Below are 16,475 nucleotides of genomic sequence, written 5' to 3' on the forward strand. Positions count from 1 at the left end.
AAGACAATAATGCTAGGACAGGTAGAACGTAGTAGAAAGAGAGGAAGGCCACACGCCAGATGGATAGGTTCAACCAGGGAGTCACAGGCCGGAATTTACTGGACCCAAGCAGAGCAATGGAAAATAGACGATTTGGAAATGTCTCACTCACAGGGTCACCACCATGAGTTGGGGTTGACTTGAGAGTAGTTAACCACCAGAACAAGATAATACTGTAGAGGATAGGAATAGAATTCCTATTCTATTCCTAGAATAGAGCTCTGGATGGTGCGCGGCGTCATGGCGCGAGGGGGCAGAGTCACAGTGCCCAGCATGCGGATGCTCTGCCGTGACTCTGCCCACAGGCAGGCACTTTGTGCCAGTCTGTACCATGCCAAAGCCATGTTTAAATAGTTGAAGGTATCTCATATTTAAGATGGTGGAAGTTTGTTTTCTGCTGCTCTAGAAACTAGGACACAGAGAAATGAATTCAAACTGCAGGTGAAGAGATTCCACCTAAACTTAGGAAGAAATTCCTAATAATAAGAGCTGTTTGACAGTGGAATATGTTGCCTTTGAGTGTGGTGGAGTCTCCCTCTTTGGAGGTTTTTAAAGAGAGGCTAGATGGCAGGAGTGCTTTGATTGTGTATTCCCGCATGACAGGGGCTTGGGGTGGATGACTCTTGTGTTTGTAGCACAGCTATGATTCCATAATTCTATGAAATGATTGCTTCCATTCATTATCACTCACTGATTATGTGTAGTTAGAAGCATGCTCCAAATGTTCAGTATAGCTTATCCCGAAGTAAAAGTGCATAGGAAGGATGACATGACATTTCTCTGAAGATGCCAGATGCCACAGATGTTGGCGAAAAGTCAGGAATAAACTCTTCTAGAACATGGCCACATAGCTTGTAGAATCAGGGTTGTAGGGGTGCCTATATTATAACACAGAGAGAGAGAGAGAGAGAGAGAGAGAGAGAGATACACTTGTTCCTCCATATTCACTAGGGTTAGGGGCATAAGGCCCTCGTGAGTGTGGAAAAACCGCAAATAACAAAAACACTATGTTTTTTCCTCAGAGGACACCACTCTAGGAATTTCTAGGTCCTCCAGTGCAACTGTGTGGCCAACGTCCAACAGACACTGACCATAGAACTGCGCTGGAGGAGCTACAAAGGCCTAGTAGGGCATTCTCTCAATAATAATCTAGATCTTTCAGTGCAACTTTTAAAGTTGACCTTAGAGTTGCACTGGAGGACCTAGATATTCCTAGAAAGAACATATTAATCCGTGAATAATCAATTCTGAAAATATCAAAGTCACAAATATGGAGGAAAAACACACAAAATTATATGATGCATCAAGCAAGTTATATAAGAACCAATGTAACATTATAGTTTTGCCTTAGAATCACTGTGTGTGTTTGTGTATGTGTGTGTATTTATACATAGACACACACACACACACACACACACACACACACACAACTACTATAACATACCGTATATACTCGACTATAAGTTGACCTCATGTATAAGTCAAGGGCAGATTTTGGGGCCAAAATTATGGATTTTGCTATAACCCATGGATAAATCGAGGGTAAAACTTAGGGGCATATAGCAAAGGATCTAAAGGACAAAGCACAGCAAAACAATGTCAAAGATTTTTTAAAATTCCAGTAGACATAACTCTTTGCGCTTATTCTTAAGGCTGGATGGCTGAGAGAGTAGCGGGGATCGGTGCTTCCAGGACAGATTATACTGTTGCTTTTCACCAGGGGGTGGTTCCTTCCTTTAAATAAGAGTTAATACACAGTGTGTACTTTGACCCATGGAAAAGTCGACTCAGGTTTTTTGGGTCAATCTTTTGACCTAAATTTCTAGATGTATACATGAGTATATATAGTATACAGTGATATACAGTAGCCCCTCCCGTGTGTGTGTGTGTGTGTGTGTGTGTGTACACATACGCACATACAACTGCTATTACATATATAGTGATATAATTATCAAACCAGATATATGAGGTCCTATTTAACGTTATTGTTTCTGGCTCAGGACAACTAAAGAACAACCAATGAAACCCACTGGGTATGTGTATACACACACACACACACACACACACAGAGGGGCTACTGTATATCACTGTATATGTTATAGTAGTTGTGTGTGTATATGTATATCTGTCACACTCTCCCAGCCTCAAGAGAAGACAATGGAAATCTGCTCTGAACAAATCTTGCCAAGAAAACTCCATGATAGATACATATCAGAAATGGCTTGAAAGCACAGATCTTGGAAACTATAGAACAAAGTTGAGAGGCATGAGGCCTTTCAAATATTGGTGGACTGCAGTTCCCATCAGGTCACCTAACCAGCATAGCCAGTGATGTGGGGTGATGGGAGCTGCAGTCAAGCAATACCCTCAATTGATATGGGCTTCTTATGGGAACCCCCATAATTTATATTTAGAGGGGAAACTGTGCCCCCTCTGAAACCTCTGGAAGTGTGACCTGCCATTTTGGAGAATATTGAAGACACCTGCCCTTGTAGGCAGAGGATCAAGACTCAGGAAAGTACATGGCAACTCTCTGCCCACTTGGCCAGATCCCAAGAGAATTCTAGCCTTGTTTTCCTTTGCAAAGGTTCTATCTTTGTCTGGAATGTAGAGCCCATTCTGGAAGCCAACAGCTGGTGGTTGCTGACCATCTCCCTCCAGCCGGTGGTCAGACATATTTCCAGCACGCTCCTTGGCTTGGCACCCACTCAGGCCCTCCATTGACCATGTCTAGCAAGGCAAGCAGCTTCTTCAAAGTGAGTAAGGAGGACAGGTCAAGTGGGTGGGAGGTCAGTTTTGTCTTTGCTGGGTCTGGCTGCCATCCATTCTCTCGCTCACATTCATCTCTCTGCTTTGCTTGTAGGAGCTCAAGGAACCTTTTCAGGGGCTCAAAAAACCTTTTCAGGGGCTCTTCTTGGGAGCGTCCCATTGGGGAGGACGAGGATCCGGGATAAGTCCCCATTTCCTCCCCTCCCTCCCTCCCTCCCTCTCCCTTTTGCTCCTAAGTAGGCAGGGAATAAACACAAAAGCCATGTCTGACCCCCTTAGGAAGCCAGTCTTTTTCCTGCCTACACTCCTAGTAGGTTGCCTTTTGGAAGAGCAAGCCAAGTTCCCTTTTCCAAGACACCTTTGGTCTGGCTTCTCCCTGGTCTTTCCCTTTCTCTACCTCCTTGCCTTCTTGCCCTTGCTATGGCCAAGAGGCTTTGGGGGCTCCCAGGACTGCAGAGATTCGGGGTCATCCTCAGCCTCCTCCTTGCTCCATGGGACCCACAGGGTTGCTTCCATCGGCCCTCTCCTCTGGAGAAGGCTGAGCTACAGAGAAGCCTTGAAGGGTGAGCATTTATCCCTTTCCTTCCTCTGTCTCCTGGCCTTCTCAGTGGAGGAGCCTTGCAGGGTGGACGTTTGCCCATCCTCCTCCTCCTCCTCCTCCTCCTCCTCCACATGGCCCTGCCTTCAGTAGGAGGCTGAGTGGCAGAGGATCCCTGAAGTTATCTCACATCCTTGAGGGCCTCCTGAAATCCTTTGGTGGGCCATGGAACATATCTTGCGCAGGCCTGCTCTAGGCAGAGGTGAAGGAGAGAATCCAGATCATACTCATGCCGTTGCTCTCCCACTGAATCTGGCAGCCCCCCAGAAGGGCAGCTGGCCTGGGGGGGATCTGTTTCCACTGCCACCAGCCTCCATGCTGGAGGCCCCTTAGGCCACTCCAGCCTCACTCAGCTGTCCAAGGCTGTATTCAACAAGCTGGCTCCCAGAGGTCCAAGCCTACAATCCTCTCCTCGCCATGGATTCTCAGATCCTGCTGGTGCCGTCTTGAGCACATACGGCACGGGGCCCGCATGCAGCCTACCATAGGATTTTGGATTTAAAATGACATCAGTGCTCCTCTGCCACTCAGTCTCCTCCTAAAGAGAGGGCCATGTGGTCACCCTGCAAGGCTCCTCTGCCACTGGCCTCCTCCTGAGGAGATGGCCATGCAGAGCAGAAGGAGGAGGAGGAGGAGGAGGAGGAGGAGGGGCAAACACCCCTCTAGGCTCCTCCATCACTCAGCATTCTTTTCCCAAGGAGAAATTCCAGGCAGAGGAGAACGACAGGCAAGGCTTTCTCCTGATGAGAAATGGAATTAATATTAATTAGTTCTAATTAAAATCTATCTGTGGCCCAAAAAAGTTTAGCCTATTTTAATTCTGGCCCCTACCAACTGCCAAGTCATGCAGGTCTGTCCTAGTGGTCACCCTCACCATGGTCAGGCATCAGGTCTCCCAGGGCCCCTAGAAGCCCTCAGGGTTTGCTCGTTGTTGGTTGGGTTGAGAGGGCATCCTGAGGGGCAGGGGGCTGGCTTCTGATGAGATATACCAGTCCAGGTCTGATCCCGCTGGGTGGCCGGGGCTCCTCTCCTGTGGTCCTAGCCCTATTTTTTGGGGGGAGGGAAGGTTCCTTCTAGGCCACCCGGCTTAGGCAGGTTCTTAATGGATTGTCCTGGCTTCAGTGGTCCTAGTGATATCGGTTGGTCATGCTACAGTCCTGGCGAGGTCTCAGGCTGTAGCCGGCATAGTCCGCCATGAGTTCTGGCTGAGAAAGGCGGTCACTCACAGGACTTAACATCCATGCAGCTTGCTAGGCTCCAGCCATCCAGGGTATCCTTGGACCAAGATTAATACTACTAATAATAGTAATAATAATAATAATAATGGCATATGGGTCACTCCCTCCAGGCCGGATGGTGTCAGATGCCATGGAGGGAGGGCTCTTCTTCTTCAGGCAAGGCCTGATATCAGGAGGTGGCAGAAGGCATGAGGGCTACAGGCCACAAATGCACTCGGGAGGAGTGTCGTAATAGTAATAGTAATAGTAAATAATAATAATGATAATGCCCTTTTCTGTCCCTATTTCAGTTTCCTGGAAGTACAGATAACCCATGCAGAGGAGGGCATCCCTGAGATGCTTGCGGCAGGGAGCATTCTCTCTTTGACAGTAACGAGAGCCCTCTTTTTTTCACCCTTTTCATTGGAGGACTGCCCAAACCCATCCTTCATTTCCCTTGGTAGGTTCCTGAGGAAGTTCAGGAAGCATCATTACGATCCACAGAGAAAGAAAAAGATGGAGAGAAGATGAACAATGAAGGCTCTCTGAATTCATTGGAAACAAAAGGACGAAACTGAAGGGTCTCCCTTCTCGCCTTCCTTAGGGGAAGGCTTTTAAGATCAGGGCCACCCCAACACCATCCCCTTGTGCACCATGTTCTCTCTTTCACTTCTCTCCTGCCTCCATTTATTTATAGGAGGTAGACAGCGATACCTGTCCCACGCAGGCTCAGTGTAATCCTGGGCACAGTTCAGACAGGTAAGTCACCTTGGGTCCTGGCTGAACACCAAATGCGTGGCACATGAAGATGTCCCCTCAAGCGGACTTTCCCATTTGTTTCATGTTCTTTTCCTTCCTTCCTTCCTTCCTTCCTTCCTTCCTTCCTTTCCTTCCTTTTTTCTTTCCTTCCTTCCTTCCTTCCTTCCTTCCTTCCTTCCTTCTATCTTTCCCTTTCCCTTCTGTCATTCCCCCCTCCCTCCCTTCCTCCCTCTTTCCTTTCTTTCCTCTTTCTTCCCACCAGGACTGAGGGAATAATAATAATAATAATAATAATAATAATAATAATAATAATAATATCCTTTTCTTCCTATTTCAATTTAGAGAAAATCCCTGAGATGCTTGCGGTGGAGCCTTACCTCTTTGATGGTAATGAAACAGAGACCCTCCCCCCCTTTTTTTTTTTCCTTTTCATTGGAGGCTTTTAGGATCAGGGCCACTCCAAGACCCTTGTACTCCATGTTCTCTATTTCACTTCTCTCCTGCCTCCATTTATTTATAGGAGGTAGACAATGACACCTGTCCCATGGAGGCTGAATGTAATCCTGGGCACAGTTCAGACAGGTAAGTTCTTTTCATCTTGGGTCCTGGTACGGACCGAATGAGTGGCACATGGAGATGTCCCCGCAAGCACTCTTTCCCGTTTGTTTCATGGTCTTTTCCTTTCTTTCCTTCCTTCCTTCTTTCCATTTCCCTTCCATCTTTGCCCCCTTCCTTCCTTCCTTCCTTCCTTCCTTCCTTCCTTCCTTCTTTCTTTCTTTCTTTCTTTCCTTCCTTCCTTTGTTCCTTCCTTTCTCTATCCTACCTTCCTTTCTTGTTTTCTTTCTTTCCTTCCTTCCCTCTTTCTTTCTATCCTCCCTCCCTCCCTCCCTCCTTTCCTTTCTTGCTTTCTTCCTTCCCTTCCCTCCTTCCTTCCCTCTTTCTTTCTATTTTTCCTCCTTCCCTCCCTTCTTCCTTCCTTCCCTGTTTTCTTTCTTCTCTTCCCTTCTTCCTTCCGTCCCTCCCTCCTTCCTGCCTTCCTTCCCTCTTTCTTCCTCCTGGGACTGAGGGGAGGAAGCACAAAGTGTGGGAAGCAGCACATTCTCCTTGGTTGCTGCTGGCTTCCTCTCCTCTCCTCTGATGGACTATTAACCTTCAGAGCCTGCTTCCTGACAGAGCCAAGCCCCAGGGATGCAGCCAGGATTTGGGTGTCCATGAGGTGCATGGGGTTGTTCTGGAAACAAACCACAGTGGATACCAAGGGCACACTGTAATAGTAAATAATAATAATAATAATAATAATAATAATAATAATAAATATTTTCTTGTCCCTATTTCAGTTTCCCAGAACCACAGATAATCCATCTAGATGAGGAGGAGATGAATGAGGAATGCTCTGTGAACTCATGGGTAACAAAAGGGCAAAACTGGGGGGGGGGGTTCTCCTCCTCTTTTCTTAGAGAAAGGATTTGAGGATCCACTCGCCATTTATTCACAGGATTCAGACAGCGATAACTGTCCCGCAGAGGCTGAATGCAATCCTGGGCCTGGTTCAGACAGGTAAGTTCTTCTCACTTTGGGTCCTGGCTGCGGACAGAATGAGTGGCACATGAAGATGTCCTTGTAAGCTGTCTTTCCGTAGCATCAACCTGACCCATTTATTTCATGGTGTTTTCCTGCCCCATTTTAGAGTCCCAAAACCTCAGAGGACCTCTGCTGATTCGGAGTACTCTCAGGGGTTTGACCTGGAGGACCTTAACTCTTTGCCGGTGAGGAAGGAGAGTCTCGCTGACACTTTTTCAAGGTTTGTCACATACAGCAAAAGGCATCATCTCATCCCCCCCCCCCCCCCCCGCTCTCTTTTTCCCTCCTAATGTTGAGCTGGAATCTCTTTTCCTGCAGCTTGCATCTATTGCTCCGGGTCCTAGTCTCTACAGCAGCAGAAATCGAGCTTGCTCCCTCCACAATATGACATCCCTTCAAGTATTTAAACAGGGCTGTTATATCACCCCTTAGCCTTCTCTAATTAGACGGTTCCCTGCCCTCAGGCTTATAATCTAAATATTAATAGGGTGGGTTTTTTTTAAAAAAAAATAAGGACCATTCCCCACTTGCACTTTCAGAAAAAACCCTTCAAGGACCACGAACCAAAAACTCCATGGACCCCAACAGGGAAGAAATATCCAAAGAACTCAGTGTTTTAAAAGGTACATCTTAGATATCTTTGAAGTCTTGTCATCCAGTGGACCTGGCATGATGCCCATGGAGCCCCTGGTCCTGGAGTGACCGGCTCCTTTGTGGCCGGAGGGGGGCTCTTCTCGCACCAGGGCCTGCGCCAGTCCCTCACGGAACAAGGATGGGAGCCCCACGGAGAAGGACCATGGCAGTGCGTCAAACCCCAAGCCTTGCAGAAGTGTAAGGGCTTGTATGATAACAAATAGCCAAAGAACAACTCGGTGTTTAAAAAGGTACATCTTAGATACCTTAGAAATCTTGGTTCCTGATGGACATGGGGTGACCACTTTATAGCACCTGGTCCTGGAGTGACCGTCTCTGTGGCCGGAGAGCGCTCTTCTCGCACCAGGGCCTGTCACCATTCTTTTGACAGCTGACAAAGCTAACTGTGAAACCAAGCTCTCAGCAAAATACTTGAAGACAAAAACCAAAATCTCAGGTATTTCCTGATGGCATCACAGCACCTGGATGCCAGAGGGATCCAGGAAAATGTTTGGGAGGCAGGCAAACAAACAAGAACAAGATGCAAAAAGGCAGAGAGTCCATCTTATCATGGCTGGCAAAGGGGCCTCCTGACAGACAAAGGAAGTCTTACATCGTCTGTGCATGAAGTTCTCCAGTTTCTCCCTAGAAGCGAAGACGCACACGGCAGAAACTATTGTGTACAGGCATTTGTATCTGATGTCGCAGCATTTCATGGAATCGTCTGAAAAGTAGGTGGATTCCTGTTAGGGCGTGGAAAGACACGCTGTGTCCACCACGACCACCTACAGAGTTGAACCACGTCGACAGGACGCCAGGGAGAAGGAATCTGAAGAGATGTCTGCAAAGGTATTCAGGCCAAGAAGGAAAATATTCCTTCACCACTGCAAACGGACTTAAGCTCCCGGCTTGAGAAACAACGACAAGAGCACTTCAAGCCTTCACTCTACACGAGGGCTTTAATAAATAAGTTACTTTAATAAATAAGTTACTTTGCCAACCAAACAACCATAACAACAAAACAGAGGCAGTTACTCTAACACACCAACTGTCATAACTGACACACTCTCTCTCAAGGACAGTTGAGAAATGACAGTTGCATCAACATTCCAATGATGCACTGTTTAAATGCTGACACACATAACTGCCACTAGAGCTGTAAATAACTTGCACAACAGCTCCCCCTAGTGGCCACATCCATGTCATTTCCTAACAATTCCTCCCACATATTCCTATTTTCACTCTCAGGGGCTGTGAGTCCAACAAGGATGTCATTTCTCTCTTTCCTTCCCTTTCTCTAGAGCCTGTGATGAGCTGATGTACGCAGTCTTGTCTGTACCCAACTGCATACTAGTTCCCTCTGTGTCTCTCTGGGGGATGGCTTTCCCTCCAAAAGGGAAGATGCTTGAATCAAAAGCATCTCTGCTTCCTCTTACAGGACTGAAAGACTGTGCCTTCCCCCTGTGCCGTGGCTCTGCCGCAAAGGACCCCCATCTCCTACTCCTGCCAAGGTTTGAGACGTCACCAGAAGACTCGGCTTAAAACTCTCTGCTGCCTCTGGGCAAAGAGAAGGATGCCACCACACCTTTCCCTGGTGCCACTCTTGCCACGCAGACATTGGGTATGGACATTTCCCCATTTGGGGCGGGACAATCCCACTGATTCCATCCAGGGTTAAAATGTCCCATCCAGGTCAAACTGCCTGTTTCGGATTCCAGTGAAGGGACGCGGCTCTGCACCAATGGGGAAGATGAAGTGAGCACTAGCACCCAAAAGCCAGGTCTGGATTGAGCTCCGGGGCTTCAACTCCCAGAGTCCAGACGGGTATTTTAAGCACTGGCTGGATACAAATCCCCACTCAGCCAAGGAAGGCAGAAAGAGGAAGGAAGAGACTAGAACTACATCTCCCAGCAGCCCCCACCCACCATGCCCTTCCTGCCACTGCTGGTCAGTTGGCCAGGCTCCCCTAAGCGCCTGCTTCCTCTCCTTCCTCCTTCCTCTCCTTCCTTCCTTCCTTCCTTCCTTCCTTCCTTCCTTCCTTCCTTCCTTCTCTTCCTTTCCTTTCCTTCTTTCCTCCCCTTGATCTCCTTCCTCTCCTTCCTCCTCTTTCCTCTTCCTCTTTCCTCCCCTTCTTCCTCCCATCCTTTGTCTTTCCTTCCCTTTTCCTTTCCTTCACTACTTTCTCCCTCCCTCTCTTTCTTTCCCTTCTCCCTTTCTTTCCTTTTCCTTCCTTCCTTCCTTTCCTCTTTCCTTCTTTCCTTCCACTTTCTTTCTTTCTTTTAATTATTTATTTAAAAAAGCACACACACACACACACACACACACACACACACACACACACACTGGATATTATCCATATATACATTAAGACAAAACAAATTCAGACAACACTTTAACACAAATTAAACACAAAAAGCTAAAGAAATGAACTCACTATAAGCAACAATCTTAAATAACTTATTGGATATTTTCCATACCCTAACTTTGATGCTTATTTCGGTCCCTATAATGTAATTGCAAATAAAGAAAAAAATTCTATACCTTCAGTTCTAAATCAATAATACGTTATACAAAAAAATGTCTTGGGAGGCAATCAAAAATGTGTCTTAATTATCTAATTATTATTCTGCATAAATGTAACTGTTACCCCAATTTGCTGTTAGAAAACATTATCAGAATAATTAAATATTATTCAATATTCTTTTTTGTCTATATATTCTAACACTTTCCCAGGCTTTCTCACTTTTTCTTTCTTGTTATCTTTCCTCAAAGCTGTGAGGGAGTCCATTTCCATAGCTTCATATAATTTCCTCAGCCAGTCATCTTCTGTTGGTATGTCAGATTTGCCATAGTTTTGCAAAAGGTGACCATATAAAGCAAGACTCGCCTGTGTTTTGTTTCAAATTCTTTCCTGATATTGGATGTCATATTTAATAATAAAAAAATGGATCAAAAGGGATTTCTATCTGTAAAATCATAATCATATGAGAGTGAACCATCTTCCAGTATTTCTTAGCTTCAGTGCACCTCCACCACATTGGAATAAAACTAGCATCTGGTTTATGGCACTTCCTACCATCGGATGAATCCGTTTTATAGATCAGATTAAGCTTATTGGGAGACATGTGCCAATGATGTAAAATCTTGAAATAGTTTTCCTTATAACTTTGGCACAGAGTAAATTTGTTAGAACAAATCAAACTTTTCTCCCATTTCTCTAGCTCTATTGTAAAGCCCAATTCCTGAGACCATTTTACCATCGTATGTTCGATTATTTCTTGTTCCAACTCTCTTCTATTAAGGAATTTATAATATTTTACTAAGTGACCTTTGTTACTATCAAATACAACGTCATCTATTTCAGTTTTTTCTCTACTTATTCCTGTTTTTAGTGTCAAACTTAAATCTTTCATATAGCTGTCTAGAGGAGAACCAATCATTAATCCCATTTTCTACTCTCATTTGCTCATAGGTTTTAAATTCTCCACTTGTATTCAACAAGGTCTTATACATTTGCCAATTTGTTCCATTTATATCATTGCAACTTTTTGTTCTTGCGAAAGAGGCCTCTTGAGGTGAGACACATTGAGGTAACTTATTGCAAAATTTGTCCTTAATTTTAAACCAAGAAATTAATGATGCATTTCCTCCAGTGCAACTCTGTGGTCAACTTTAACTAAAAGTTGCACTGAAAGACCTAGAGATTCCTAGAGAGAATACTCTACTAGGCATTTGTAGCTACTACAGCGCCATTCTATGGTCAGTGTATGTTGGACATTGACCACAGAGTTGCACTGGAGGACGTAGAGATTCCTAGAGAGGTGTCCACTCAAGTAAAAACAGTGTTTTTGTTATTTGCGGTTTTTCCATATTCATGGGGGTCTTGTTCCCCTAACCCTAGCGAATATGGAGGGACAAGTGTATTATGGAAGAGATCAATATTTTGCTTTGTTATATAGATTCTCAAGAATTTAACTTTTTTTCTAGTTTAAACCCTGATATTTCTTTAAGATTGTCTTCCTCCTTTGGTGTCAAATTTTTAGTCAAAATAGAAGTTTTCCCCTGATTGATTTTCAGTTCAGATACTATTCCATACTCAATAGAATCGCTTTCAGATGTTCAATACACGATGAGGGGTCCGCCAAGTAAAATATTAAATCATTGGCAAATGCTTTTAATTTAAAGCAATGTTCTTTGATTTTGATTCCCCAAATGAGTTAGTCTACTCTTATTTTATTGTTTAATAGTTTTTTGTGGGTTTTTCGGGTTATGTGGCCATGTTCCAGAAAAGTTTCTTCCTGACGTTTTGCCAGCATCTATAGCTGGCATCTTCAGAGAATGCTTTGCCTGGAAAAATTGGGTGTATATATACTGTTGATGGCTGGTACAGAACAATACACATGCAAATCACTCCTGCATTCCCAGGCTCACACAGTACATATACACTCAATTTTTCCAGGCAAAGCATTCTCTGAAGATGCCAGCCACAGATGCTGGTGAAACGTCAGGAAGAAATGCTTCTAGAACATGGCCACATAGCCCAAAAAAACCCACAAAAAACTATGGATGCTGGCCATGAAAACCTTCGACTTTATATTGTTTAATACTTCCAGAGTTTCTTTCTAGCCCACATTTTACAAGCTTGTTTGCAAGAATGTCATGGGGAACCTTGTCAAAGGCCTTACTGAAATCAAGATATATTATATCCACAGCATTCCCTTCATCTACCAAACTGGTATTTTTATAAATAAATAAAAGAGATTAGATTTGTCTGGCATGACTTCTTTCTCTGGAACCTGTGTTGACTCTTTGTGATTATGGAATTTCCTTCTAAATGTTCACAGACTCTCTGTTTAATGATCTGCTCCAGAATCTTTCCTGGTATAGATGTCAGACTAACTGGGCGATAATTGTTGGGAACCTCTTTTTTCCCTTTTTGAAGATGGGGACAACGTTTGCCCTCCTCCAGTCTGCTGGCACTTCTCCTGTTCTCCAGGAGTTCTCAAAGATTATTGCCAATGGATTCTTTCTTTCTTTCTTTCTTTTTTCTTTCTTTCTCTTTCCTTTCTCCCCTTTCTTTCTTTCTTTCTTTCCTTCCTTCCTTCCTTCCTTCCATCCATCCTTCCTTCCTTCCTTTCCTTCCTTCCTTCCTTCCTTCCCTTTCTTTCTTTCATTCATTCCTTCCCTCTTCCTTCCTTCCTTTCTCTTTCTGCTGCTCCAGAGACTAGGACCCAGAGCAGTGGATGCAAGCTACAGGAAAAGAGATTCCACCTCAACATTAGGAGGAACTTCCTGACAGTAAGGGCTGTTCGACAGTGGAACACACTCCTCTCTTTTCTTGGAGGTGTTTAAGCAGAGGCTGGATGGCCATCTGTTGGGGATGCTTTGATTTGGATTTCCTGCATGGCAGGGGGTTGGACTGGATGGCCCGTGCGGTCTCTTCCAACTCTGTTATTCGATTGTACCTTGCCCAGAAACTAATTGGCAGCCAATGAAGAGATTTCAGAACAGGTGTTATGTGGTCGATTCTAGATGTACCTGTGACCAACCTGGCTGCCATGTTTTGCACCAATTGAAGTTTCCAAACATGGCACAAGGGTAGCCCCATGTAGAGCGCATTGCAGAAGTCGAGTCGAGAGGTTACCAGCGTGTGTACTACTGTTTCTAGGTCACCCAGCTCCAAGAAGGGTCGCAGCTGGCATATCAGCCAAAGCTGATAACAAGCGCTCCTGACCATCGCGTCTATCTTGTTGATGTTTTGGGTGATGTATCTTGCCTGTGGTCCCGGTCTGGTGCCAACTGAATGCAGATGCAGGCTCCTCTGCAACTCAGGATCAAAGCAAAACTCCAAAACAGGCTTTGCAGCCTGCTGGAACAATGCCTAGTGAAACAGCTGTTTAAATAAAGAATCACAGTCGAGCAGATTCACTCTTTAGAGGGCTTTTATTTCTTGTTTCTAAATACACGAGCTAACTACTACTACTGTACAAAACAACTTACTCTCTCAGACTCCATACTCCCAGAATCCACTAGAACAGTGTTTGTTATATGTACAACATCCCCACGATGTAACTACTTAGTCCAGCCTCTTTCTTACAAGTTGCTATGCAACATAGGAACCAATTCCTGTACAAACAGAAAACATATCTTGTTTACATTTTGTCTTGTTCCGTTGACTTGTTTCTGGCCTTCAATTGTAGCCAACTTAGACTATAGCAACCACTGTCACATCTGAACAATGGAAGTGATGAGTCCAGGAGCACCCCCAAGCTGTGAACACAGTCCTTCAGGGGAAGTGTGACCCCATCCCGAACTGGTGGACATATCTCCATTCCCGGGTTAGAGGTTCCTATATCAAGTACACCTCCGTCTTACCTGGATTCAGCTTGAGTCTGTTTGCCCTCATCCAGTCCATTAACACCTTAAGACAGTCATTCAGAGGAGAGACGTCATCCTTAGTCACTGCACCAATCCGAGACATAGAGAAACATATCTGGGTGTCATCAGCATACTGATAACACTCTGCCTCATGTCTCCAGATGATCTCACCCAGTGGCTTCATGTAAATGTTAAAAAGCATGGGAGATAGGATGGCACCCTGAGGGATGCCAGATCTTAACTCTCTTTTCGAAGAGAAACTGTCTCCCAGCATCACCATCTGGAACCTGCCTGAGAGATAGGACCAGAGCCACTGCAATGCAATGCCCCATGAGGCTGAGAGTGTATGACTTGCCCAAAGATACCCAGTGGGTTTCCATGGCTGAGTGGAGATTTGAATCCTGGTCCCCAGTCATAGTGCAATACTCAAATCATGCCATACTGGATCCTAGCCTTTGTGAACAGAGCAGAAGAAATACAATGAAATGAAATAAATCTTTCCTTATTCACTTCCATTTTGCTCCCTTCCTTCTCTTGCCTATCTAAGATATGAGATGGCAAATTCTTTAAGGCACAGACTTCTTTTCTGTAATGCAACATCTGCAGTGGCATGGTGGCAGTATTTGAAAGCTACAGTGAAGGCAATGACAGTTTGGCAGTCCATAAAATTTTTAATTCATGAATGACTTCAATTAATTTATTAAAACATTTGGTTTTTCCTTTTGGATGAAATCTGCAGAAATGAGAAATTCTGCAGCAGCAACCTCAAATTAGCCATATGTAACATGATGCAACCAATCAGTGTTAGAGGCTGCATCCGCACTGCGTATATAATCCGGTTTGACACCACTTTAACTGCCATGGCTCAATGTTATGGCATTCCGGGAAGTGTAATTTGTTGTGGCACCAGAGCTCCAGATTATTTCTGCAGTGCGGATGCAGCCAGAGAAAGGGTGGCATCCCTGGACACTGCATGCACTGAGCAGAAGAATGGATGGAATACTGAGCAAACTGGCATTGAGGTTTCCTAGCCTGATTTGGAACATTGTGTTGCCTCCTTGTGGTGATAATTACACCATGTTCCAAATTTCTCAACAAATCTATTACTGTAGCAGGGATGGGAAACAAATAACGGAGTTTTCGGGGTATTAAGCCAGCATGGCATAGTGATATGAGTGTTGGAATATGACTCTGGCGACCAGGGTTCAAATCCCCACTCAGATATAGAACCCATTGGATGTCCTTGGGAAGTCTCACTCTCTCAGCCTCAGAGGATGGCAATGGCAATCCTCCTCTGAACAAATCTTACGAAGAAAACCTCATGAGCTTTAGAGTTGCCATTAAGTCAGAATAAATGACTTGAAGGCTCACAACACACTGATTCAGGATACTGCTTGACTGCAGCTCCCATCACCCCACATCACTGGCTAAGCTGGTTAGGTGACCTGATGGGAACGGAAGCACGACACGCTTGCTCTACATTTTGAATATTGGCTGCTGCCACACTGCAGAATTCATGCAGAATAAATGCTCCATACTATGGGATCCTAGGATTTATAGTTTGTTGTGGCACCAGAGCTCTCTGACAGAGGAAACTAAATAGCTCACAAAACTAACTACAAATCCCAGGCTTCAATGGCATGCAGCCATGGCAATTAAAGAGACGTCAAACTGTGCTAATTCTACAGTGGAGATGCAGCCCAGGAAAACTGTGTGCAGAACTGTATTGCTAAATTTCTTTTGAAAAGTATTCCACTAGTAGCGTAGGCTCTACTTCACTAGTAGCCTTTTGGGGTAGGTTTTCACACTCCACACTGGCAATATAAACAGCAGATTGGCTGTTCTTTGGTTGTCCTTCCATATTTGCTAGGGTTAGGGGCACAAGACCCCCATGAATATGGAAAAACCACAAATACTGAAGGAGGGCCTAGATATTCCTAGAGAGGACATATTAATCAAATCCATGAATGGTGTGTGTGTGTATGTGTATATATATATATATATATAGAGAGAGAGAGAGAACAGTATAGTATGTATGTATGTATGTGTGTATATATATATATATATATATATATATATATATATATATATAGTATATATACAGCAGGTAGCTGTCCGGAATCTTTTTGAAGACGTCCAGAGAAAGAGACTCCACACCTAGTTCTCCCGTAATTGGTTCTATTTTGAAACTGTTTTTACAGTTTAAAGCGTTGCTCTCCCAGTTCATCTGTTCTGGCTGCCTCCTGTTGCATTCTGGGATTTGTAGTTCAGTGAGGCCTAAGAGCCCTCTAGCCGAACATTCTAAATGCCCCCTTCCTTCCCGAAACTGCGAATCCCAGAATGCACCAGGAGGGGTTAGGGGTGGGATGGGAACACTTTAAAGAGCGTCGTGCGGCAAACTAGTAGCCTACAGCTACGTATCACGACCCCCACAAACTTCACAGGGTTTTCTCAGAGGGGCTTTTACCCGTTCCTTCCTCAGTTTCTAAACCAGTGGCTCC

This window comes from Sceloporus undulatus, chromosome 2, assembly GCF_019175285.1.
Source record: "Sceloporus undulatus isolate JIND9_A2432 ecotype Alabama chromosome 2, SceUnd_v1.1, whole genome shotgun sequence".
NCBI lineage: Eukaryota > Metazoa > Chordata > Lepidosauria > Squamata > Phrynosomatidae > Sceloporus > Sceloporus undulatus.